Genomic DNA, 27,605 nt, shown 5'->3' with positions numbered 1-27,605 from the left:
ACTGGTTTCTTCAGTTGAGGAGCAGTTCCATAGTTGATGTTGGGTCTGTTCCACACGAAGAGCTATGGAGGAGTTTCTTGCTCGGCCGAGGACGACATTCACACAGCAACAGTGATGCTGCACAGTGCTGGGCAGAAATACAGAATCACACACACAGTGTGCTGAGCTGAGGCCATTTCTGCTCTTCTTTGATTCAGCACAAGTGTCTCTCGGTTTATTTTCCTCACTCATTTTTTCCTGCACATTGGCTTCATTTTGGGGAGATAAGATGACTGTTAAGAGGGTGATGTGTTGGGGTGTCACGCTGGCCCTTTAAATGCTGAAGTGAACACATTGAGAACTTCCTGAGTGTGACGCCCCCCCCTCCTCGACTCTGATTGGCAGAAGAACCCCCCCCTTCTGCCTCCTGATTGGCTGCCGGTATCCAAGGGCTGGGCGGCGAGGTCTCTATAAATAAACCTGGTAGCTTGTGCTGTATCAGCAACCATTCCCACAATGCTCTTCCTCCCTCTCCCCTCCTCCTCCTCCTCTCTCTGCCGTTACCTGTCTCTGGCCAAAGCACTTACAGAAACCTCCACCCATGTTGGAGTATTGCTCATATCACTACAGTGTAATAAGGTAGAACACACAACAGCGTCTATAGGAGCAGCTCAGGTGTCTGGGCACAATTTATTATCACTTACACAAGTGTGAAAACACAGTAGTTAAATATATCAGGTGTTGCTGGTCTGAAGAAACCATCCTACACAGCATGGACACCCCCCCCCCCCCCCGATGACCAAATACAGCTGCCAGCTGCCAATCAGGATGTTGCCATGGCAACAGATCAGCCTACTCCCTGTCTCTAAGGCACTGCAAAAGGCGGGTGGTGAGTGGGGAGTGGAACAGCTGAACAGTGCCCCGCCCCCCCCCAGTGCCCCCGCCCCCCCGGTTGCCCCCCGCCGACCCCGATCCTGTTTCCCCGTTAGGGTAACACAAACCGCACCGCCACAGCCAAAGTTGGACAGGCCACAGGAGGTGTGGGGGGGTGAGGGGTGGATGAGGATGAAGGCAGCAGCTCAGAAGGTGTCACTAATTAACACGGGGGGGGGGGGGGGGGGGGGGGGGGGGGGGGGGAGATGATGACAAATATTGCCCTCAAGCTCAAGGATGGGTTTATCTGGTTAGTGTGGGATTCTATGGTTAGCAATGATTTAACTGGTTAGTGTGGGATTCTGTGGTTAGTAATGATTTAACTGGTTAGTGTGGGATTCTGTGGTTAGTAATGATTTATGCTCCTTCATACTTCATAAGTGGCTCATATGATGCATTGAGCCACTTAAATCACAAGAGATTTCTTGTACCATATGTGGGAAAAGCTTCCATTAGCGTGCATCAAGCCTCCAATAAAGTATTCAGTGAGCAACTATGCAATCCTTTATCTTAGTAAAACAGTAGTGTTGTATCTGAATACAAAAGCAGGTGAATATACAGAAATAGTCATTTCATAGTTAGAATAGAATAAACCCTGATCAAGGATCCTGAATGAAGGGGACACGGACGTGACTCTGTCCTTAAAGGAGACACTCAATGTGCACTATGTAGAAGTAAAACGTTGTGGGTGCACAATGTCCACTGTGCCCTGGTACACGTGCACGTGAGAGAGATGCACGTGCACGTGAGAGAGATACGCGTGCACGTGAGAGATATGCGTGCACGTGAGAAAGATACGCGTGCATGTGTGAAAGATACGCGTGCATGTGTGAAAGATACGCGTGCATGTGTGAGAGATATGAGAGATATGCTGACCAATCAAATATTCTGATTAACACACTGCATACTACTACTCCACTACACTATCCACAACAATGCTGACAAAATGCACTTGTGTTTTGGAAATAAGCTATCACCAACAAAGAGGGAATAAACTCGTGTCCACAGCAGAAGAAATCCATTAGAAGTCATAATTTTCTTCAGAAGAATCAAACACTTCCTAGTGTCATTGCAACTCTAGATGGCTAGAATTGTGGCTAATCGTAGGGAGCTTAGCGCGACGCTGTACTCAACCACAGGAACACATCTTACTAGCACATACCTGAATGCCGACTTTTAAAGTCATAATCAAATCCAATAGGAACCAATGACAGGCCATGCATTTCCACAGAGTTCACAGATGAGCGCACGGCGAACGTGCTGGGCGCTGGGCAGCAGAAACACATCCCTGAAGGACACAGACACATGCTAATGCAAGCAGTCACGCAGCTAACAGTTAGCACATGGCTGCTAACCTCCAACAGCCGCTAAGCTAACCCTAATTCTGGGCAAACTGTCCCATTTGATGTACTTAATGCTCCCATACAAGTGGTTCCATTTTTGCTTCATGCTCAGGTGTGAATCAGGTGTGTTAAAGTTTGCGGTGCCGTTAACCACGGTGACATATTTGAGAATAGCCTTTCGTAGCATCCCCCCCGGTGTGTCTTTCTCCGCCGTCTCTCGGTCACTTTCCGTTTCTCTGAACATCCACTGCGTTCCATTTTCTTCTAGACACCCACATACTCACTGCCAAACTCACTGGCTGTTTTTGGGCTTGTGTGTGCGCGTGTGTTAAAACAAACTGACCCATGTCTCGCATGTCTGATTCAAAAGTGGAGAAGGAGGAGAGATTGTTCCTGAGCACCTGAGTGGCAGGAGTCCAAATGCCCCCCACCCCCACCCATGTGACACAAGACAGCCATCCTTACAGGCCTGGCACCCACCTTACAGGCCTTACAGTTGGCACTGGCAACTCATGAACCAAAGGCTCAATTTCATGTATGGAGAACGTTAAACACCCCCCCCCCCCTCGAGCCCCTGCCTCCCAAAGTGAACTTTAAGACCCATCAGGCGCTGAGTCAGACTCACACTATTAATAAAGGGCCATCTGGGTCACCATCTCAAACAGTGACAGAGGTAAATTGAGAACACGCATAGGACATTAAAAATAAAATGACCCCTTTAAACCTAACGCTGTGAACTTATAGATGTGTGACCACCAGCCTCAGCAACAGGCAGAAGCGCGAAGAGCACACGGCTCCAGACGAAGACGCTCTGGTCATCTGCACCTCGGTGTTCTCTCAGGCACACGCCACTGGACTCTACACTAGCTCAACTCACAGTCATTAGCAGAAAGGGGTTCCTGTCCTCTGATCAACTACACCTACAAACAACACACCACATGCAGCTCATCCCACTGTGACATAATTTCTCTCTCTCTCTCTCTCTCACACACACACACACACACACACACACACACACACACACACACACACACACACACACACACACACACAGGCAGTTTCTTAGGTGTTTCCACACTCACCCACGAGTGAGAGCGCATCTTCACAGTTTTGTGCGAGGGTGCGCTCACCTCAACACGTGACTGCTGATCTTGACTGACGGGCACTAATCAGTCTCCCATTCAGCAGAGAGCTGTTTGTGGCGGGATGGACGGATACTGGTCACACCGTGGGAGGAGCTCACCAGCTCACGCCAGCCGCGTTCCTGCCAGCTATATTCCTGCTGTCCCAGCTCAGCTCTCTGCTACCAGAGCTTAACCCTAACCCTAACCTTATCCCTAACCCTAACCCTAACTCTATCCCACTCCTATGCTGTGTTTCTGTGTCTCAGGATAGTCTGTGTAACTACAGCTTCAATTACAAATCAAGCCCAGAAAGTCACAGACATGTAACTGCTAAATCCAAACTAGACAATTCCAACATGGGGAAACCCCCCCCAACAAAGCCAGGTGGTGCTGGTGTGTGCTGGCACTGGCAATGGTGAGGAAATCTCAGTCCTGCAGTTGTACAGAGGAGACCATCAAGGTCTTGTGTCTGGTGAGCTGGAGGTTCTGTACATATCAATCCTTTAACCAGCATTCAAACATTGTTTAGTAATCAACCTGTTGAGCCTGTTTAGATTTTCTATATTTTTGTTGTAAATTTCTGGTGCACATCCATCATTCAGATTCCTCAACAGAGAGAAACAGATAAATGAGAGAAAGCAAATCAAAATAGTTCCAGAGGGAGAAAGTAAGAAACCAAGACTTGCTAAATTTTTTATGTGCTTTTCGATGATGGGTTTGAATGCGTCAGTGTCAGTGTGTGTGTGTGTGTATATATATATATATATATATATATATGCATTGAGGGGGATCTCAGCAGGGATTGTGTTTTTTCGTTTCCCCTGGCCAGACCAAGCCAGCCGACATTACGCAGGTGCCTGACTCGCATGCCCACAGCACAAAAACATGTTTTTGTTCTGGTTCGAGTCGACCGGGGGAGGGAAAGGCGGGGGGGGCGGGGGATGGATGCGTTATCGTTTCCCCGAAGTACAGATGTCTACTACGGCACTCTGGGACATGGCATTACGAAGCAACAGCCAACTTATCCTCTGTGATTTTGGGGGGGTAGGGGGTGTTAAAGAAAAGACTTAGTGTTCCAAGAGTGATGTATAATTTATGGCATTTGACACAACTAACACGACCTTGTTCCATGTGCCACAGCCACACAGTTATGGAGGTGATAAAGGCAGACAACACCAGCACCGACAGTGCAGCTGTAAGCCACTACAAAAGCAAACAGTCACATTGTGTGGCCTGTTGTCCAAACATCTTAAAATCATCAGTGTTCAACTCATTAACCTGTCTGAGAAGCCACCATCTCTCACAGACCTTTGTGGTCACGCCTCTTCACCTGACTACACGACCCAAGTCCTTTCAGTCTTAAATGTGTGTTTGTACCTGTTCTTGATATAAGCTACTGTTTCATGTTAGGCCATGCCAGCTCTTAGGAACTGTGATGTGACATCATTAAGCACAAGGGATAAACACACACACATCCATACAACCATTCCACACACACACATCCATACAACCATTCCACACACACACATCCATACAACCATTCCACACACACACATCCATACAACCATTCCACACACACACATCCATACAACCATTCCACACACACACACATCCATACAACCATTCCACACACACACACATCCATACAACCATTCCACACACACACACATCCATACAACCATTCCACACACACACATCCATACAACCATTCCACACACACACATCCATACAACCATTCCACACACACATCCATACAACCATTCCACACACACATCCATACAACCATTCCACACACACATCCATACAACCATTCCACACACACATCCATACAACCATTCCACACACACACATCCATACAACCATTCCACACACACATCCATACAACCATTCCACACACACATCCATACAACCATTCCACACACACATCCATACAACCATTCCACACACACATCCATCCCATCAGTTCAGCTTTTACACAGGTAAAACATTCTTGCACGTCTTCATTGCTTGTTGTGTGTATTAGTTACAACATCTGGAAACTTCAGTACAACATGAGTGTTCAGATATTGAATGGGAAGAGTCTGCATTTCACCTTTACACTGAGGACTTGGACATCAAAGGCAGCCAGAGAGGAAGGAGAGCAAAGTTCAGAGTGTAGGACAGACGCCATGCAGCGTCTCACACGTGCTCTCTCCCTTCAAACTCTACACCCTACAGGTCGAGAACACAGTTACCCTCCTGACAGGCTTCTCATGTGTTTCGCTTCAACACTCCCCTCCTCTGCACAACTCTGCTCAGAGACCCCACTCTTTCAACAACACTTTACATTTTGAGAAACGCATGTTTGTATTTTTCTTTCTTGCCATAGTACTTAACAGACTGACAGGAGACATTTTCTGTCAGAGGGACAGAGTCCAGTATCTGTGCTGTAGTTTCGTTAGGTAGGCAGTTGTTCAGGTTATCAGTACACACAATGTGGTTAGCAGTGATGACGACCAGTGCTGCCTACAGAGACTGAACAGTGTTGTACCGGTCACAAATAAACACAAAATATTGTACGAGTGGATTACATACAACTAATGTTAAAACTAACTTTCTAGCTTCCTGGCTTGTAATGGGGGATGCTCTGACATTAATGGTGATGAGGATTACAGTTATTATTATTCATTTAGTAACCACATGGTCTGGCTTTCACAGTGTAGGAAAACATATAGATATATTCGCAGCTCAGGACTTGACCCAGTTTTAATCAAGACAACATGCATAGTTACTGGCTTTGAAACATGAGAGATCAGTCACATTTTAACATACCAAAAATTTCTCAGATAAGCATTTCAGTGGGGAAAACATATATACGTATCTCTGTATATACGTAAGGGTGGGAGGAAGGGAACACTTGTCCATAAAATGGTTTATTATTAATCATGTATACTCTGTACAAGTTGATGTATGTTTGGTGTAGGTGCAGGGAATTAACAGTAGTTACATTACAAACGTTGTTTGGCAATAAATAAATAAATTAAAAAATAAAAAAAAATTAGAAAAAGGAATATAGCTTGGATCTTTCAATCTGTCTGTCTATCTACTACACAGCACAGAGATAAACAGAACTAGTTGCTCTTTTCTGACACTATGAAAATGTGCCAAATGAAAAATCACATTTTTGACCTGCACAGGACCATCTTTTGAATTCTGATGTGCATTTAAATGTGCCGACACTCCTAATTTTGACAAAAGACCATCTTCTAATATTAGGTATTTACCATTCCCCCATCATATCTTAGCATTTTAGGCTAAGCTAGTTTATTAGCTTAGTAGACCTGCTATTATTGTCCAAAGTAGTTATGTGCCCTATGTAGCCTTGTAGTTAAGTGCGTTTTAATAAATGCCGAAAACGAAATGTAGCTATGCTAACATTTGCCTAAAATCTGTGAATTTTTTGAGGAACTAGCTTTGGCCAGTTAGCATCACAGGTGAACCAACACTTGAATGGCCAGCAACTTCATTCTCCACAATAAGACAAGAGGTGACCACTTGAATTCCATGCTTGGAATTCTCTGAAGGAATCTCAGATGTCAGAGTTGACACCGACATGAAAAATACTGTACTGTAGATGGTGGTCCCGCAAAAATTAAGCATGTCCTTGCAACATGATATTAAAACCCTTATGGCAGACAACAAGGAACATCAATTCATACTTTTTCTTTGATTTTTTAATCCAAGCAGTAATCAATGTAATAATCATAAAAATAGTCTATAACATGGATTTCCCCAAGTGTGCGGGGAAAGTGTGAGCTGGACGGGTGTATGGGTTACAGCTCCCTGAAGTGGATTCACGGCCCATTCTGGTACTTTGGCATCATGTTTAAGATACAACTTCGCAATAAAGTTGAACCCGAAACCAAAGAGCTTGCACTATATTCCTTGAAGCCTTCATGGGTGCTGTTGATCGCTAGTTGTGATGGCTATCTTTAAGACAGTTACTCATACCTCTAAAACTCGGTTATGCACACAGAGTACTCAACATATCAGGCTGGATGACAAAAATAGACAACAGGAGAGAAGTCAGTTGGATACACAGATATAAATAGCCGTACACAATAACTCACCGGTAATTAAGCAAAAGTCTCTCAGATTACCAAGTTTTATACAAGGCAATTTCTTCCATACAAAATATTTTAAATTACAAAGTAAAAACAATTATGGCTTTATTCAACATAACTTGCACCAGTGGCCCCATTGTTACATCATAAACAGAACTGCCATTCCAGTCGTCCACTGTAGGCTTAGCACAATACTGGAGATTTGACCTGTATACAAATGAATGTCAAATGGGTAATCAGGATTCTTGAAATTGAAATTATACTTGGTCAATAATTCCTTTGTCTTAAATCTCTCCAAGCTTACAGGATTGGACATGGAACAAAACTGTGTCTGTCCAGCTCAGTTACGGTACAAGGTGGACTTGCATGGCTGAACAACAGTTTCATAACTGAGGAAACTTAAAAGTGATTATCATTCAGTAAATGCAAGTCAATGTTGAATGTCAATGTTATAGTTTAAAATTGGCCCTCAGGAAATGAAATAATTCAGAAGGCTACCTGAATTTTCACAAGTTCATGCGCCACAACACAAGAAAGCTACAACCCAAAAGCAAAAAACAATTCATGAGAGAATATTTTAGTATAAATAATAATTGCTTTAGAAAGGTCCGCAGCAGTCTTCAGCTTTGCTAACCTGTCCAGCACGCAGCTCATTGGAGAGGTTACTCACATGTTCATCCAGCACACAGCTCGTTGGAGAGGTTAACCACATGTTCATCCAAGCGGCTGCTGCCAAAACGCCAGTGAAGGGATTTATTCAATCTCTTGAATGGTGGTGGTGTTGCATCACTTGCCTGCCCGTCTTCACCAGGAATGGAGACAAAAACAGCCCACACCACACATTTTGAGTACACCTTCTCCACAGTCTGTGGACGTGAAAACAACCCCTTTGGTTTTTCGACATGGCCATGCTGGTAACAACTGTCCACTGGACCCAGCTGCCTTACCTGTCCCACCCGTCGGAGTGAGATTTCTATGTGCAGTTAGATTATCATATGCAGATTCAAACATTCAGTGGTCTAAACACAATTCTAAGAAAAACATTTAACTGTCAAAGAACTGGGCCATTAAGGACAGTCACATGACAAACTGCCAGTTGTAAGCAGGTCTGACTGTTGTCCTCTAACATCTCAAGTAGCTCAAGAAAAGGGACTCTCTCTTAGAAAGGGCTACACCATGAGGAAAGGCTCATGCGTAGCAGGTGCTAGCAGGCCAGGGCAGCACAGATAGCACATGTCCACAAATGCGCAACTGAGCTCTTCAGCAATACAATTTATAAGTTACAAAGTATTGATACATGTGTGCAGAAAAAGTAATGTAACTAGTACTTAAAGCATTTGGAAAACAACTATGACTTGAGATTCTGTGATTATCTTAGGTTCTCCACAGCTTCTGATGGTCACCAGGAAATGGAGTCAGCTTCTTTGATAGCTTGTTCAAACTAAGCAATTTTACCTTAACTATATTAGAGAGCTTAACACATGATGATATACATTTTCCTCGTTCTTCTTTAGGTTTCCATTAGCATTTAGGTGATGTGGCTATGTTAATATCTAAGAGCCACTGTGTGAGAAAGCCCCATATCAATAAACATCAAATGCAACTATCTAAAATCCACTGTGTGCTGGAATTTTGAGTTCATCTGGGTCTTTAGTTCACCATGATTTATGATTTATTGTTTGATTTGCCTCTTCAACTGAAAGGAATTCATACTTTAGACAATAGTTACTTCAGTGTTTCAGGCCATGTTGTTTGTCCTCAGCTATTAACCTGTTATTACAAACTTATCCATGAATAAGGCCAACGCAGAACGAAATAATGATGATGCAGTCTAGAACGTCATTACATTTAAGGCATTACCTAAAACAACAAACAAACCCTAAGCCTGCTGTGTACACATGAATAAAACACCATTCTCTCCTAGACACACTATTTTTTAAATAATCAGCAGACTTGGTCTTGCCAAACCCAGAAAACTGTTTCATATTTCCTTACAGCACACACTGTTCTAGCTCTACTATGTCCTCTGCTCTAATACTCCCAGCAACAGGGTGACCAGCTCTTTGAGCTCAGTGCAGTGTGCACAGAGCACGCATGACGCACACGCGTACCAGCACACGCGCACCAGCACACGCGCGCGCACACACAAATGCAGAGAACTCAAAAGGAGGTCTCATTCTGCTTCTGCAGCAGTGCAAGCATTTTCTCATGATTGTTTGAGCGGGCAAATTTAAAACAATGATGGGAAAAGGAATAGAAGTCTACAGGGGTGAAACAACTGGCCAATCCACATCCGGCATAGAAAAAAAAAACCCAAAACACCACTGACTAGCCACAATCAAACGCTATGAATGAAACAACTCGGATTACAAAGGTAACAGGCACAACTGGATTGCACCTTAACTATATATTCTGCTACCATCCACATTGCACATGGCCAGCCAAATAATAATAATAGTAATAATAAAAGACTTAAGATTTTGTATACACCTGGATATACAGTTAGCTATAGGTATGCAGGTAGTAGATTAGCTGTGTGACTTTCTCGTCCCTGTTTTTTTCCAACCAAGTATGCTTTGTCTCAGCACAGAGGACTGTTAAGCTTTGCACATTAACCCTGCAAAATGATCTCATTTGCAGATTGGTTAGTTGTACAGTGAGATATAAACACCTGATTGGTTACTCAAGAGCCAAACAAATACAAGACAGGGTTAGGTCTTCCCTGAGAACGCCCATGCGTTGCTGTCATCACAACCCCACATTTATTTATGAATTACATTTTTAAACATTTTTTATAGTTCACCCTATCTCTAGCCATTTGTGGGATTGGACAAAGCTTAAAAGACTCCAAAAGCACACAGTTTCTTCCATATCTTGAAATATTGGAAACACACACACACACACACACACACACACACACACACACAATCAGAGACTATCATAGAGTGTGACAGAGGAAGCATCTTGAAACTTCAACTGCACAGATTACACATATTCCGCCATGGATTAATTAAACTCCAGAAAATGATTTGTGCCAAAAAACACATGTGACAAAACCAAAAGCTTTCTAATAACCCCTATGAGTAGATGTCTTCCCAAAAAGTGCTCCAAAGTTGAGATGGCTTCCTACTTCAATGAAACACACTCTGTATAACCTCTATGGTGGTGAGAATGTACTGCATTACTGTGAAGCCCTCATTCATTACCTTGACGGGCTGATTTATAAGTGTGTGGACACCTGTGACATGTAAAAGAGGTTTTACTAACTTCTTGAAGGCTTCCGGAGCTGGTGAGACTGTGGTAAGTAGCGACTTTGATCTGGGTTGCCAATCCAGGATTCGGTCGACAGGTTTGCGACCATTCTGTTAGAAGACTGCGGCTTCTCCTCCACAGATGAAGTGATCACCATCGGAAATGCTTTTGTGTTGAGCCGTAATCTTCAAAGAATTACATCAATCAAGTTTGTTTGGGGGGGGGGGGAGGGTTTCAAAAAAACACTTCGGAAAAAATCTTTGACATCAAGAACAATGTAATCCTTTCCAGAAGCTTCAGTGGATCTTCAGTCCAGCAGGATACATCCAGTGCCACTCAAACTCATGTATGAGCCATAAATGCAGTAGTAACATTAGGATTTAAACTCAAGTCAACCACAAAAATATTTCTGACCGCTAGTGAAATCCTGAAGTGACAAGACTTAAGGAACAGATGAACAGAAAAGGCACCATTAAGTTACTTCAAACACTGTTTCACTATGCCCATGCTATTCCCTTTATTACTGTAAATCTAAGGCAATGGATTGGGTTTCAGGCAACAATGCTCACTTTAAGCATAAAAATATAATATACATATTCAAACTACGACTCTGCAATATATATCTGTATTATATATACTCTGTGACATATATATACTCTGTTTATATGGGGATGAAATTATTTGGTTATTAAAGTTTGCTTTGCTTGTATGGTTGCTAGTTTCATTGTCCACAGACACTGAGAATATTCCATCCAGTTGAAGACTGATAAGCTTCTGATAAATTGTAGACAAAGATGATAAGACACAGAGCCTGGTTGAACAGCAGTCCCACTTCAGTTTTCTGGTCCAGATAATTCAGCAGCTGACACAAGGACCAGAGTTAAACCTGGGAGTGCTGGTGGACTGAGCTTGGGGGTGAGGGTGTTCATTGCCAACGCCATTTACCCCATCACTATCACTAAAAATAGCCAGAGCTTCTTAGGTTCCGTGTAGGTATCCTACAGTGAGTAAGTCAGAAGAGACAGGTATACAGCAACCACAGCTCTCCTCCTGCCTCGATTCTAACCTTGTAGCTTAATCCTGGTGGGCAGAGAGGGTGCAGCTCCACGTGAGAGAGAAAAGTGTGAAAGGCGTCCAAACAAAACAGGCGCCCTGTCCCCTGGAGCCGAAACGAACAAAGTCCACAGATGTCAGAGAGCGACCCGGTGCTCCGGCAGGTCAGAGGGGCGTGAGGAGGTGCTCAAAACACCCGCGACAACAACGCAGTGCTGGAGACCAGACGTATTCGTGCGAGGGAAACAAAGACGTGCATGCACAAACAACGACCAAGCAAAGTGCTGGAGTGCAATTTCTGTTACAGGCACATGTTTTCGGAGGGGGGGTCTCGCCGATGCGTCTGTCCGTTCCTCGGGACCGGGGCCGGGAGGGGGGGTGCTCCCCCCGCCTCCGAAAAAAGGTCACCGGAGACTTTAAATGAGACAGTTTTCAAACAAAACGCCTCATTTCGGAGAGGCTTTGGTTAAAACCAGTGCGCCGTTGGCGTTTGATGAAAACACGCAGAAAATACTTCAAAGTCCACGCGCGTCCTCGCCAGTAATGACAGTTGGACTCAAGTTAATTCTACAGCGCGCGCTCCCGCCACGAGCCGCGACTCCGAATCAGAAAGAAACACACACAAAAAAAACTTACACGCAATATTTCGAATCGAAATTAATGTCCGTCGGAGTGAAATAACAAAGAGATCGATGCATGCACGGAGAACCGCCGAGAACACACGATGGTCCGCGGTTCCGTGTTAGGCTGCCTCCATCCTGAGCTGTCACCGTAGTTTCTACTCCGTCGTATAACGTGCAGGTCTCGTGCACTTCTCTTCAGCCGCGCGCCCTGTGCTTCATATTAAAAGACCTTAAACCATCCTGGTCTCGTCCGAGTATAGGAATTTCCTTTGCCGAGGTCGTTTCCTCCACAGCCAGGCTGAAGTCAGTCTCCCTGCTGTAGTTATTATTCCTCGTAGTGCAGCCGCCCCGGATCCACACCCTGCGCTCCGGACCGGTCCACGCGCCTCAAACGCGCGGGGGGGGGGGGGGGGCGACGACGCCGTGTGCGCGAGCGCGGCGCTGACGCAGCTCCAAACCTTTTTCAATATTTCTACAGTAAAAGTAGCAAACCTGCCCCATCAAAGCAGATGACCAGTTTATTCACCCATTTGATACAATAAAAAACAAACAAACAAACAACAGTAATGTGCTTGTGAAAGGAATGATCCCGGTTTATCAGCTCGGTTCCCCCTTCAGCGTTAGTAGATCCACCAAACCGCTTCTCTCCATTTATAGTAACTCTGCAGGTCCAGTTCTCGCACTCCGCTCATATAGGCTAGTCCAGTCACTCCATCATTATGTGCTATAATGCTACACTCACACGTCAGATTCAGGAGCACACACAGGACAGTATCGCCGTCAAATGTATTTAGACAACAGTTTGTGTAACTAAACCGTTGAAATTAAAGGTTTGTTGTAGTGGTGACCTCAGTGTCGATAGGGGAAAAAAAACTTTAGATTTGAAAGTCTACAAGAAACTGTAGGTCCTACTCCGCACTATGAGTTTTTTTTCTGGATGGCAATCATCTCAGTCAACGTTTGTGTACAGATATTTTGTATTTAAAAAAATAAATAAAAACAAAAGTCAAATTTATTTCCTCTGCCCTTAAGAGTTTCATCCAACTTTTGTGTGCTAAGGCGCGCGCACAGCCTTCCCCTTCCTCTCACACGAGCACTCGTCACATTTCCCTTCCCTACGCGTTCTCTGACGCGCGTTCATGGGCACCACGTTCTCCACCCCCTGTGCGCGCGTTCGTAGGCTCTGTTGCTATCCGACGCCATGGCAGCTTCCGTGCGATTGGTCAGAAGAGGTCCCTATGGCTGTTTCAATTGGTCAGCCTTATATGTAGGCGGAGAGGAGGCAGGAGACTGCCCTTTCCCCTCCCCCCTCCCCCCGACTCCTTGTTGTCTCCAAACGCAGCGCGGAGCGAGAATGACGTGCCATAATAACATAAGACTTCAGGTAAAATGATACGAGTGGCAAAGAGGTGGAGGACAAAAAACGAACTTAGACAAGGATGTGCAGGATCAGATTATACACCGTTATGAAATAGGGATAACTCTGGGTTATGTCAGTCGTTAAATTATGACAAGACTAAGGAACAAGAGCCAGATATTATACAATTTCCACGTTCAACGATAAGAAATAATCTCTTATGTGACATAGATGGATTTTTTGTTGCAATCTTCGCTATTGTAGCCCAAAGTAGGGATTGCTACTGCATGATAAACAGAAAGAAATTGAATTGTCTAGGGAAACTGGAAATGTTCATATTACTTAATTTGAAAAGAAATGCTCAGATTAGCAATATAAATTACTTTGGGAAGGTTTATGGCCTTATTTTTATCAGGCCAAAATTAAAGGGAATAATCCACACTTGTTTGTGTAAAAGACTGAATACTGCAATTACTAATAAGAAATTCGTAACAAATTATTATTATAACAATTATTATTAATGGTGATTTGAATAGGTTTTATACAGGCTTGATCAAGGCGCTGTAGCCTGTACCGTATTGGTCTTTTGTCAGAGGGTTGCTCATGTACACCTTTTAAAAAACTGCGTTCATTCGCCCACTATGGGACAGGCTTACGAACCAGTTTAGATATATGCCTTACATAAAACACAATACTGAGAAAATAGAAAAACCTGTAGCTGCTCTATGCAGGGACGTTCAAACCTGTAATGTTTACTGCATCATAAAAAAACTTAAAATGTATCCCACCCAATTCCACGTGATTCCTAATTTAAGTTACATCTACACTAGGGTGAATCTAGCATGCATTCTGTAGGTCAAAGACCACGCTGCAAGGTTGAGGGCACTCTCAGCAAATTTACCTAAATAAATAAATTAAACAAAAACAACTTGATTACATAAAACCAAATTAAAACATAAACTACAGCCATTCTGACAATGTGATTCCCTTTTACTTCATGGAGTTCAGTGTATTGTTACAATTTCCATAAAGCATAAGGTGCGCCGTTTTGTTTCAATATATTTTACATAAAGGCTTAAATAACGGAATAAATTGAATTTTTAATATTTCTCACAATGTAAAGGTTTAAACCTAGAAGTGAAGTTTCTTCTTCCCTTTTCACCCTTAACAGCAGTGCGCACCGCGACTACTGCATCCCCCTTACGTGTCAGTTTAATTATTTTGCATTTAAAAACATAAACGCACAGATAAACGTACACATGTACAAGTGAGCTTGTTCTCGAGATGGAATGTGACTCTGTTCAAATAAATCACGTTTGCAAAGCTCCCAGACACCCGAGATTAAAAACGCAAGGCGAAGATTCCGGGACTCACGTGCCTTGCAGCAAAATTCCACCCGGCAACTACACATTGTACCATGGTAACAGCCTTGCCATTGGTCCCGGGTGCGTTTTGAAATGACCAATGGGAGGGCCGGCAGCGGGTGATGCGTGTTGCTAGGTAAACATGATGCAGTGGGAAGATACGGTAGCGGAACTTGAGTGAAGAAGCTCGCGAACGCAAAAGGAACAGCGGGGCAACACAGCAGCGAATTACAATTACACTGCGGGGAGGTTGCCGGGGTTGTGTTTCAGCTGGAGAATATATATATATATTTTTTTTTATCTCATTTTAAAACGTATATTACAAATTCAGGTTTGTCTGTTCGGGCACACACACACACAACTTAAATAATGTAATATGGGTTTTCCAGCAAGATCGAAAGATGCGACTGCGTGCCAAAAGAAATCATATATGCTCCCCGTATCTTTATTTTCAAGCTCTTCTTCATCAGACAGACTCCCCAGATATACATCTCTGGGTAGAAGACAGCTCTGCTAGCAAATACTTTCCACTGGCAATTCGTCTGTCCACTAACACAGAACTATTTACAACTAAATAAAGCTAAATGGCGTCGCTTGACCTCACGGTCCCGAAATATTTAAAATAGCAACCTAAAGTGATGGTCTGCTTCAATATACTTTACCCTTTACTAAGAGAATGTGACAAAACATGCCAGTAAATGGGAAGAGGTATAGGGCAGGACACTGGGTAGCTTATTACCTTTCAAAACAAATGAAAACGAACCCTTTAATGTCCCTAATAATAACTGAAAATAAAATAAATTTTATTTAAATTAAGCATGAAATATGGTATTTAAAAACCACAACAAACTGGGCTTTATTATCAAGCAATAGTCTACACGCAGTGACAAAAAATAAAATTTTCATTACTTCACATTCAATCTAAAATCACTTGTAAGAACAGGAGAAACTGTCATCTGTTTTGAGACTAGTCTATACTGAGGTGCTAAGCAGATGAGAGACAGTAGCAGTAACTGATCGGTTATCACAATAGAAATATTGATGAACTGAGTAATGGACAGAAGCAATGTTTGATTAAATGTTCCTTACATTTGGTTATAAAAGACATTACTATCATCCTTGGCCTAAAGGAAAGAAAAAGATCCCAGTTTCCCCAACAGAGGTTAGCCTATATTCCAAACTAAAGTTTGAAGTTACATGTGACAAAAATGGACCAATGTTGCTAGTGCTATGGAAGTTCTGCCAAGAGACCGAAGAGGAGCTGTGTCAAGTTTAACATTAGAAAAGTTTGAGGTGGCATCCATAAATAGGTCTGCCGGAGGTCGCATGTGAAGGCCGGTGTGGAAGCAAATTCTCCAGGCTTATAACAGAGAGAACATGACATAACACTAAAAACCTGTGGGGTAGTTAATCAAAAACAAAAATAAAAGTGCTTGCTATACAGTGAAAGGTCAGGTTTTTATGTCCATACTTTACTAATTTTATACAAATATTGTTGAGCAGGAAACCTTTTTAAAGTAAAAGCAAACAGATCCGTATCAGACCGGCCAGTCCAGATGAATGAACATGATAATAGAGCATTTATATTTACTACATTTTTAATAGCACCAACTATGAGAATAAGTATGTTTCTTTAATCAACAGCCACAGGAAACACTTCTCATCACAGCCCTAAAGATCTGAATCCCTGCTGTTCCCCTGAAGGTCCCTCCTTCCTCATGTGGCATGACCTTTCACCTGAAAACCACATCATCTCCAGCAGATCAGCACTGTACACAGCAGGGATGACGACACCACAGATGACCAGTGCCACCCATTTCACACCCCATGCTTGCGGTGCACTATATTCACCATCTCTGGGGTTTTGGACACTGTGGCAAAGTCCACAATTAAATAAGAAAATTAAGGAGAAAGGTCAGGGGTCAGGCATCTGCTGACATATTCAAGTTAATGTCTGTGGCAATAGCCCCTAACCCTAATAAGAACACAACATAAAATAAATAAAAAAATAAAATGATCGAAGTATGTATGTGTGTGTGTATATTTCCTACCCATTTCTATGCTGTGGTAAGTGTGAGGAGTGCCTGGTGGGCCCTCCTCTGCTGCTCCTAGTGGCCAAATGAAGTCATTACAATCAACCTGTAGCAGGTCAGCTTGGAAGCAGAGAAAACAGCCTGTTGAGATGGGCACTCACAAAACCAATGTGCCCATGATTTTGGGTAAGTAAGTAGCCTCAGGACATGTGCCAAAGGAACATGAATGCAGGTGGTGGATGGGTAGATATAAAAATAAATAAATAAAATCATCTGATGAGGCCATTTGTGATGGAATTCAGAGTTTTTTCAGTGTTCCTGCAATAAATTCAAAGCAGGGTGTATTGGGAATACATGGAGGGCTATTTAGAACTATTTCTTGTTGTTTTGACAACATTTAATAAATAAGGTTTAAAGAAAACCACACCTTATGTAATGAAATGATCACATCAGATTTATCTGAGGGGCAAACAATATAAAAAGATTTCATCTGAGAACACTCCTTTTAGGAATGATACAATATCCCCAGGAGAATACTACACAGCTTGCCATCAACCCAACAACTAACAAGAACAAAAAATATCTACATTCATGAATTCAGAATCCCAAAATTACACTATTCAGCATGCTGTGTGGGAGAGAGAGAGAGAGAGAGCTACCAGTAGAAGAATAAGTCCCACAATCCCCCTTTAAAGAACTTTGTCCAACACACATCTGACCTCTGATCAACCTCCAAGAGATTCTCCACCTTCAGCCAACACTGAGGTATTTTTAATTGCTTCAGTTAAATAACTATAGATCTAATCGTAAGTAATACTAGATAGTAACGTGCTGTTATAGCTGCTGTACATCATATGCATTATCTTCAATAGCATAGAGCATTACATCATATATAAAAACTGTCAAAACAGATTTGCCAATTTGAACTTTGTAACTGTTGAATGTCTTTCAAACAGATTTACAGGCTAAATATTTATGTTAGGGTAGGGTCAGAACCTCTAGATGGTACCTAGATTCAATTTAGAAGCTTAACCATCTTTTCTAACTATTTGGGATGATGCATCAGCCTCAGCCTCTCTATGGCACACGTTAAAATGCATCCTCCATAATGGGACATTGCAAGCAGTTATAACACTTGTCAGGGGTTTGTGTGACTGTGGTGTCCAGTGCCTGGTGTACATATTCATCTAAGCATGAATGCACTGCCATCATCTCCATGGCTGATAACAGTTCCTTTAGACTTATCGGAGACTCACAATGTCCTTTTGATACCAGTATAGTCCTCACTGTTATATTCATCTTTCATACACGTTTGCTGATGCGTTGAGGAACACATTATGCTTATTCTACATTCACAACCAGTGAAATCATTATCAAAGTATTCATACAAATAAAACAAATGCTGTTTCCTCAGCATGCATTAAACATGCATCCTAGTTGGAGTGGGAGTGGCCTCCCCAGCATCCTAATGGGAGTGGGAGTGGCCTCCCCAGCATCCTAATGGGAGTGGTCTCCCCAGCATCCTAATGGGAGTGGGAGGGGCCTCCGCAGCATTTGGGACATCAGGGCCAGCTCGGTGACAGCCTAGCCCTCGTGCATCATGCATTGCTAAATGATAGACAACAGAGGAATAATATAAATAAGTAAAATACAAGCTCCAACTGCTCCATCAGTTTGCCCCCTTCTACCAACCTCACCCTCTCCATCTACCAACCCCACCCTCTCCATCTACCAACCCCACCCTCTCCATCTACCAACCCCACCCTCTCCATCTACCAACCTCACCCTCTCCTTCAACCAACGCCACCCTCTCCATCTACCAACCTCACCCTCTCCATCTACCAACCTCACCCTCTCCATCTACCAACCTCACCCTCTCCATCTACCAACCCCACCCTCTCCATCAACCAACCTCACCCTCTCCTTCAACCAACGCCACCCTCTCCATCTACCAACCTCACCCTCTCCATCTACCAACCCCACCCTCTCCTTCAACCAACCCCACCCTCTCCTTCAACCAACGCCACCCTCTCCATCTACCAACCTCACCCTCTCCATCTACCAACCTCACCCTCTCCATCTACCAACCCCACCCTCTCCTTCAACCAACCTCACCCTCTCCTTCAACCAACCTCACCCTCTCCATCTACCAACCTCACCCTCTCCATCAACCAACCTCACCCTCTCCTTCAACCAACCCCACCCTCTCCATCTACCAACCTCACCCTCTCCTTCTACCAACCTCACCCTCTCCTTCAACCAACCCCACCCTCTCCTTCAACCAACCTCACCCTCTCCTTCAACCAACCTCACCCTCTCCTTCTACCAACCTCACCCTCTCCTTCATACATGTACACACAATTTCAATTGTCTTTGCCAAGGCAGCAATTGCTTAATTTTGCCAACACCACAACTAAAAGCCTACACCCCCCCCCCCCCCCCCCCCCCCCTATGTGTTAGCACAAACCCAACAGGGTCTCCGATTCCTATCATACTGTTAATATGATATGATTAAGCCTTCTTTAAGGTAGCTGTAAAACTCTGGAAGTGTGTTGACTTCTTGCTGTGCCAGCTTAGAGCACTGGAAACAGTATGGACACGCATGGAACACACACACACACGCACGCGCACCCACACATGCACGCGCACACAAACAAACAAAAAACACACACAATACCACAGAGCTGCCTCACACTCCCACAGTAGCAACTGGGCCTGAAACTCTGGTGTTCATAGAAGTGGAAGCTTCAAGTGTGGAAGCAGACGCAGGTGCCCTGATGGAGGCAGACGCAGGTGCCCTGATGGAGGCAGACGCAGGTGCCCTGATGGAGGCAGACGCAGGTGCCCTGATGGAGGCAGACGCAGGTGCCCTGATGGAGGTAGATGTAGGTGCCCTGATGCGTGTCCCTTTGTATAAAGGCAAGCATACTGGTGGATGAGTTCACTAATTAACTCACTGGACACCTTTAAAACCCAAAACCACATTTAAAAAAATTCATTTGGGAATCTGGACCTGGAATTCAGTAAAGCCGATTCGAGACAAATGTCTGTTAAAAGGAATAAATAAATAAAATGGAATTGAACCGAATAGAATTTTTGCAGTAAGGTCTTTTATGGGCCCATCAGAGAAAGATGAAGCCTTCAGGAGGACTACCTTCTCCTGACCTCTGACCTTACCACTGACCTCAGCCTCCTGGAACTCAAGGCTAACCCCCTTTTCTCTCACTTTTCCAATATCTCCTCTCTTCTATCAGCTTTCCTGATGACTCCTCAGATCACACTGGGTGGCGTACGCCTCATGGGTACCAGAGTGTATTCTCACTCGCTACCGCTTGACACCCTTCAGGAGCTCACGCCCCACGGGCCAGGGGCTGAAGATGAAGTTAAGGCCCAGCTCCACTCCGCAGTAATGCGAACCTACGCCCTCTCCCCCTCTAGCTGATGGAGCGGGCCATGGCACAGGTAGCACTGCTGGGCTCCTCTCTGGGCAACCCAGACAGATATACAGTTAGAACTCCTACTCCTCTCCCAGTACTGACCCATTTCTGTCTCCCTGAGAGGAGTGAGTGACCCAGTGCTGTCTCCGATAAGAATCCCATAATGCTTTGCTTCAACCCCCTACCTATATTATTCCTGTGTTTGGAGATGACACAAGCGGGAACTCTGCACCGGGCCCACATCACAGTTGAGCTGAGCGCTGTGACTGGAGGGGAGAGGGAGGGGGAGGCGGGGCCAGGAAGGGGGAGGCGGGGCCAGGAAGGGGGGGGGGGGGGGGGGGGGGGAGGTGGCTCCCACACCTGCATTAGTGCTGCTGTTGGCCATATTCATATTTTAGCTCTTTATCTCTTTAACTTTATGTATACCTGAAAACGTCAGTATGATGTTACCTGCAACAGAGGGTCTCAAAGACTTAAAACTAAGAAATGTCCTTACGGTGTAGAACTCTATGCTGTAATGTGTGTGTGGCGATACTTTTGGGGGGGGGTTTGGATAGTCTCTTACAACATTTTGTTTGCCCACACAGGACACAGGATCTTAGTAGTAGTTAAGGAGTCAGAAACGAACTATCTGGCTATTATCATCAATACTGAAAATCAAACTGGATATTGCCAAAAACTTTTCTTAAAATGACACTGCAAAGCAAGAGGGTAGACCCTGTAGTCTTACACACACGCACGCATGCACACACACGCACGCAGCAAAGTTGTGTCTTGCACAAAGTTCTGTTCTACCTCATCTCATTTAAGCATCTTTAAGTGCATGAGAAACCCACCCATGTACCAGCTGACAAATGACACTAAAAATCTGGCTCCAATATATACGCAATCTAGTATATACACACAGACACGTGCACATGCACTCACAGACGCGCACATGCAGGAACACAGATGTGCACAGAGACACAGACCTGCACACAGGCGCACACACAGACACACAGACACAGGTGGGCAAACTCTTTCAGGTCTGAAGAGTTTTTGTTGTTCTTTTTGCCACATCAAGCTGTTGGAAACAGAAGTCCAGAGTGAGGAACCTCTATATCCTGGTGTCCACCATTAACCTGCTCCATCTGTTCCTAGTAATGAGCAGATAGAGGAACAAAAGGATGGAGTTCCCACAGCTGAAGAGCTCAACACACAGGCTACAGGGAGAGGAGCAGCACTGATGCAAACGCATCGGGTGACTTAATTTAAACTTCAACATTTGAAAGAACATCCTCCCACATGTCCATCAGGGAAGCTTTCATTACTGCCATGGAGTCTCTTCTGTGCCATTAAAACAGCATGTTCCACAACACAATCACAACGCAATCTCCACATTACAAAAATACTTCTCACAAAAGCACGCGCAGATGTTGTTAATCAAGCATATATTCTACCTTCTAAAATTGTGGACACATGTAGAAACCTACAAACCCCTCCGACCTCTACCCCACGCCCTTCACCTGTCTGGACCAACAGGGCCTTCATTAGTTCACACGCTGTGTAGAATATTCAGATCTTCCTCATCTACACTCACACCTCTCTGTCTTCATCTACATGTTCTCTCTCTCCTTCCCTCCCTCTCTCCACTGTGTTAAGCAGGTCAGCAAGCAGGACCTGCTCTGATAAAGCAGCACCAAGGAGAGCAGCCACACACACACACACACACACACACACACACACTGAACACAAGCGAGAGAGAGACCTGCTCATCCACACAAACACATTCATAGACATAAATGTTGAAGTGTTTCATCATTTAAACTCTCCCACACCCCTTTAAGCAAATCTGTGGCAGAAGGCAGAGCACACTCAGGCTACTTAGGGTTCTGCCCCAAGTTCAGCTACATGGCCTGACAAAATGCCCTTTAGGAAACACCTGAAGCCTGGAGTTCCCCCTCACAAGATGAAGCTCCTCACAACCCCTGCAGGTCTGATCCGCCCTTTTCCAGAACATCCCAGTCAGATCTCACTCTCTGCATTTGGAAGCCATCACGTGACCCATTGACAGCATCACTGAAATACTGACACAGACATGACCGTGAGCACCGGTACTGTCCCAGCAAGCACCGTGTGGATCAGCACAGAGTTGATGCACCCACTCGCACGTGCACGCACACATACGCACATGATCACGGACATGCTCACACGTGCACACGCCACAGAGCGGGACTGTGCAGTGGTAGATTTGGGTTAAAATGCTGAATGTCATCACGTCTTTTTCCTCAACGTTTCTAAAAAACCACTGCCTTAGGTAAACAACTCCAAATCAGGCTGAGAATACCTGCCTTCTGGAGAACTGGGCACCATCTCATAAAGACAAGGACTAGTTAACACAAGGCTACAGGACACAGTGAAGTGATGGGCATAGTCAGAGCAGTGTGTGCATATGAGTGTCTACCTATGGCATCATTAGGGCCCAAACTGCCCTGCACCTAATGCCCCTATCAGGAGTCCGTGGTGTGTTTTACTTGCTCCTCCCCCTCCACAGCGTATGTGCAGTATTACAGTATTACAGTGACTCTGAGTGCTTTTCATTTCCAATTTATGGGCCTGCATGTGCCACTTCCACCAGGCAGGGAGCAGCATGACGAGCAGCACTAGTGTTGTGTGCTCAGCCATGGAGCCGATACATGCAGGTACATACACGCCCAGCTCAAGCTAGACACATATGGGTAGGACCCCCCCCTCCTAAATTTAACCTCAGACCACAACGTTTCTCCTACTCCGTTTTGCTTAAACAGGCTTCAGTGATTCAGCTTTACCTTCTTTCTTTCCTGAAGCGATAGCTTCATACCAGAAATCCAAAACTGGATTAGTTAAGAGCGCAGAAGCTTTAATGGCTGAAGATTCCCTTCCAAAGGAGCCCAAGCCATGTTGTCCCACATCCCAGAGTGATGAGTGACACAGCAGCCTTTGAAGTACTGAACGTGACTACTGGCCTCGCTGGGTTGTTGCCCTCCGAGACACACGCCACGCTCACGTTGGTGAAACATTTCCAGACATTTTACTGAAAAACACCAAGTCAGATATAATTGATCTGGTGCTTCTGTAGTTAGGGCACAAAAATCCACCAGGCACAACGCGTCGTACCGCAGTGGAGACAGCGAGGTGGTGCAGACCACACGAACGCACCGGGCAGGACAAGACGATGCCACACGGCGTCCATGGACGAGGGTGTCGGAGAGTACGCTCTGTCCTGCCCGCAACGGGACGGGCGGGTTCGCGCTTCCCTGCTGGTGCGAGCGGGGGGCAGACCTGCTAGGTCACAGACCTGTGTGCTTAACGCCGCTCGGGCGTGGAGGCAGAGCTGGGCAGTTTAAGGCTGTCAATCAAAGGTTTTCTCCAAGGCGCAGGAACACTCCTGCTTGGTTTCTAGCAGCTAAAACATGCGTCTCCTTGGCCATCTAGGTTGATCTTGGATGTAGCATTCAATTCCCAAACCAGCTTCATATGGAGTAATTCAGGCTCTGACACCCAAAAGGCCTCTAGTGTTTGAGAAGGATGGCATAAGGACCTTTAAGATCCCTGAATAACCCACCAACACAGGTGCATGGGATGGTTTAAAAGCACATTTGTAAAAGAAGATCTTTAAGAAGCTAACAGTGAATGAATGGCCAGGGTGATCAGTTAGCATGAAGTAAACCATATGCAGTTGAACAATGCTAATTTGCCTCAAATACATTTACTTATTAGCAGTGTGTCAGTATTCATAGATTTACATTTAAATATACACTTTAAAGTATGTAAAAAAGAATGTAGACATGGTGACATGACAGTTTCTGCTCTACATAGTGGTGCTGGTTGCACAGGGCCAGTACCATGTACTGAAAATGGGCTCATGTGTGAATGAACGTATGGACCACCCTGTATGGACCACCACCTTAAAGTCATATGGGACAGTCCCACAGAGAGGGCAGACAGAAGAGGGAGATGAGAGGGCGGAGGGGGACACTGGACACACAGAAGACCCCCAGGACCAAGTGGGGACGTCCATGGAGGGAAAGTTTCATCTTTTCTCCATACTCATTTACACCCTTTTCCTTCTCAATACCAATTGCAAAAAAAAGGGACACGGCCACCTTATCAAGGGCGCTGTGAACCACGAGTTTGCTCTTATGTTGTGTGTGTGTTTCTGTGCTGTTTCAGTGGGAAAGGGAGGGAGTGGAGTTGTGAACTTTCTGCGTGAGGGAATCCACAGACACCAGTTCTGCAGTGGGTAGAAGGTGGAAAACGGTGGTGGGTTGAGGGGCGAACGTCTACAGCACTGACCAGCTTCTGCACTTACAACAGCCAACCAGCAAGAACACGTCTCCATTACACAATAATGTATAGACCAACCACATGGTCAAAATGCAAACATCATTTGAGGCCTGTTTATAGAAAACTGATTTTTTGACACCACGTGTACTGCAAATATGCAAAATCTTGTTATTCCAAAATCCTGAATGCAAACAATTGCACAAATACATAATGTAAAACTACAAACTGAATATGCACTGGGTCAAGATCCTTTCTAATACAAACCCAAAACCCATATATGGCCATCAAGCTAACAAATCAGAGCAGTGTGTCAACTTGTCAAACCAAATAAATAAATAAATATTTTATACTGAGGTACTGCACATCTAAATCACAAAAACAAATAGTAAAGTTTAACTTATTAAAATAATCAGTTTAGATACAGAAATATCCTGGGAGGTTTCAGTTACGATTGAACACATATACATTAACTGATTGTCATTCATTTGGTATGTATGCTTGCAGTCTCATTCCCACAAATGTGTGATTCAAAGGCTAAAACATAAGGGTGTTTAAAATAACTCCATATTAAAATAGCGCAGTATCTACGAGACAATGTCAAACTCTACCCAATTTCATATACCAGTGATGCCAGAATGCTCCAAATAATCGTGTGAACAGGCAGATGTACAATACCAGGAATCACACACACACTGAAGAAAGCTCTATTGTAACTGTTATAAGGACGAATTACTACTGATGCAATGAGAACGTGAAGTGAAATGGCAACATGGAAAGGGAAGAGCAGGAAAGTGAATCCATTTTGAACCGGCATTGTAGTTCAGCACCACAGCAGAGCACAAACCTCCATCAGGAGATGAGGGTGTAGGCACGGTGACACCAGCCCTCCACCAAACATCTAGTCGTCTTACACTAAACCATATGCATGCACCCTACTGCCATTTTATATCTATTACTAAGGGAAATACTACAGTGACCGTCGATCTGGCCAGCACGCGTGTGCATGTATGAACATTCACGGGCGAAGTGTAACGTCACCCTACAGATATTGGAAATAGATTTCGAAATATGCAAAGAAATCTGCGCGTTTTAAGCAGTCGTGCACACACCATCGTGTCCTGTAAATAAATGAAGTGTTAAAATAGGACGCAGTTAGCCCATATTCCAGCTTTGAGTCATTCTCTTGTAAAGATGTGTTGGCTACATGCAACACTGCAGCTTTGCGGCGTGTGTGTCGTTTACATTTGGACCGGTTTATTATAAAGTGACACAAAACCGAGCCGTGAATCCTAATAAATCCTGATAATGCAGCGACACTACATCATATAAAGGAACAAGTTCAGGGTTATGGTGCAAACCCACGCACCCTGATTCAGGAGATCAAATCAAATGAGATGTATTAGTTTGGGTTCGGCACCGAGCCCGTGTCACAGCCCGTGATGGTACGTGGTGTCGGTACCGGAATGTGGACCTGTGGGTCATGCATGTCCTGATCGGCACGACCGAATCACAATCACGGTCCACGCCGTTGCAGACGAGAACTGACGTGCCGTAACGACGAGGATAACGTCTAAATACTCGTTACTGGCGTCCGGTGCGTTCTGACCCGGTTTAAGTGATGTACCGCGGCGGCTCGGCTACACTCGGGTGTCCTCCGGTTTCCCGGCCGAATCCCGGTACCGAGCGGCCTGCAGCAGCCCGTCTGCACGAACACGGAGAGTCGAGGCGCTGCCGCGCAGGACAGCGGTGCCGCGGTCCGCCTCGTGCGCGCGGCTACAAAGACGGCGGCGTTACCGGTGCCGTTACAGCACGCGCACACACACACCGGGACACACCGACGGGAGCGGCGCCGACGGTCGTGTTCTTACCTCAGGCGGCGGGTCGTCTCCAGCTTCCCGAAGCAGCCATTAGCAGCAGCGCTCCCTCCGCCCGGTTCCGCACTAACCTCCACCGAGCAGGCGGACCGAACACCGGCGAAACGGGACCCCCCCTCCCCCCAAATGGCCGCCCCTCCCACGGGCGCGAGTCCCGACTATTATTATTTATTTGTTTTAACGGATGGTGGTTTGGTGTGAAATCCTTTAGTCAACACATTCGCCTCCCGCGGTGATCGGCGAGGCAGCGGAGTCTCCCCGGTCCCGGGAAACGGCGCACGGTCAGTCCGGGCTTTCGGCTGCTCGGCGCCGCGCAGGTCTGCGTGTTGAGTCCGGGCAGCACGTCTGCAGGACCGGTACAGCTCGCTCCTCGGTGTTACTCCTTCCCCGCGGTCCTCGTTTTCCGCACGTTATCGCCCCCAGCTCGCGCTCTCCGGTGAGCTGCCGCCCGTCGTGGTGCAGCGGCGGCGCTGCAGGAGGAAGGAGAGATCAAATTAAAAAAAAAAAAAAAAAAAAAAAAAACAATAAAAACGGAATCGGGGTATTTTTTTTATTATTTAAATTTTTTTTTCGTCGCACCGCTACAATTAGCGACGTGCGTTGGCTAGGGACCCCCCCTCGCTGCCCGTTAGTCTCGCGCTCTCCGGGACTGGTGCCACTGGTTTCGCTGGGAGAGGGTCTGCACGGTGAGCGCGCCCCCGTGCCCGCGCGCGCCCCCGACGCCTTCACTCTCCTCACAAAATGGCGGCACAAACAAACTAGCCGGGCCCGTTGGTCAAATAGGCGAAACCCGGCGCTTCGTTCGCGGTGAAAACGTCACGTTAA

The 27,605-nt window shown here is 45.2% G+C and overlaps 1 protein-coding gene and 1 long non-coding RNA gene across 2 annotated transcripts in view; one reads left to right on the top strand and one right to left on the bottom strand.

The window, feature by feature from the left end:
- dyrk1b (dual-specificity tyrosine-(Y)-phosphorylation regulated kinase 1B) overlaps nt 1-27,517 on the bottom strand; it is a 45,245-nt gene extending 17,728 nt beyond the window's left edge. Inside the window, 2 exon segments of the mRNA XM_077013254.1 lie at nt 26,773-27,250; nt 27,360-27,517. The gene's annotated coding sequence lies outside the window, so the exon portion shown is untranslated.
- On the top strand, nt 13,713-17,156 carry LOC143519623 (uncharacterized). Its single transcript, XR_013132479.1, has 2 exons — nt 13,713-13,794; nt 16,776-17,156. It is a non-coding gene; the product is annotated as an uncharacterized LOC143519623 (long non-coding RNA).
- Nucleotides 27,518-27,605: the final 88 nt, after the last annotated feature.

The sequence above is a fragment of the Brachyhypopomus gauderio genome, chromosome 7 (genome assembly GCF_052324685.1).
Source record: "Brachyhypopomus gauderio isolate BG-103 chromosome 7, BGAUD_0.2, whole genome shotgun sequence".
Lineage (NCBI taxonomy): Eukaryota > Metazoa > Chordata > Actinopteri > Gymnotiformes > Hypopomidae > Brachyhypopomus > Brachyhypopomus gauderio.
The sequence above is the reverse complement of the archived record's forward strand: the minus strand, read 5'-3'. Positions and strand labels throughout refer to the sequence as shown.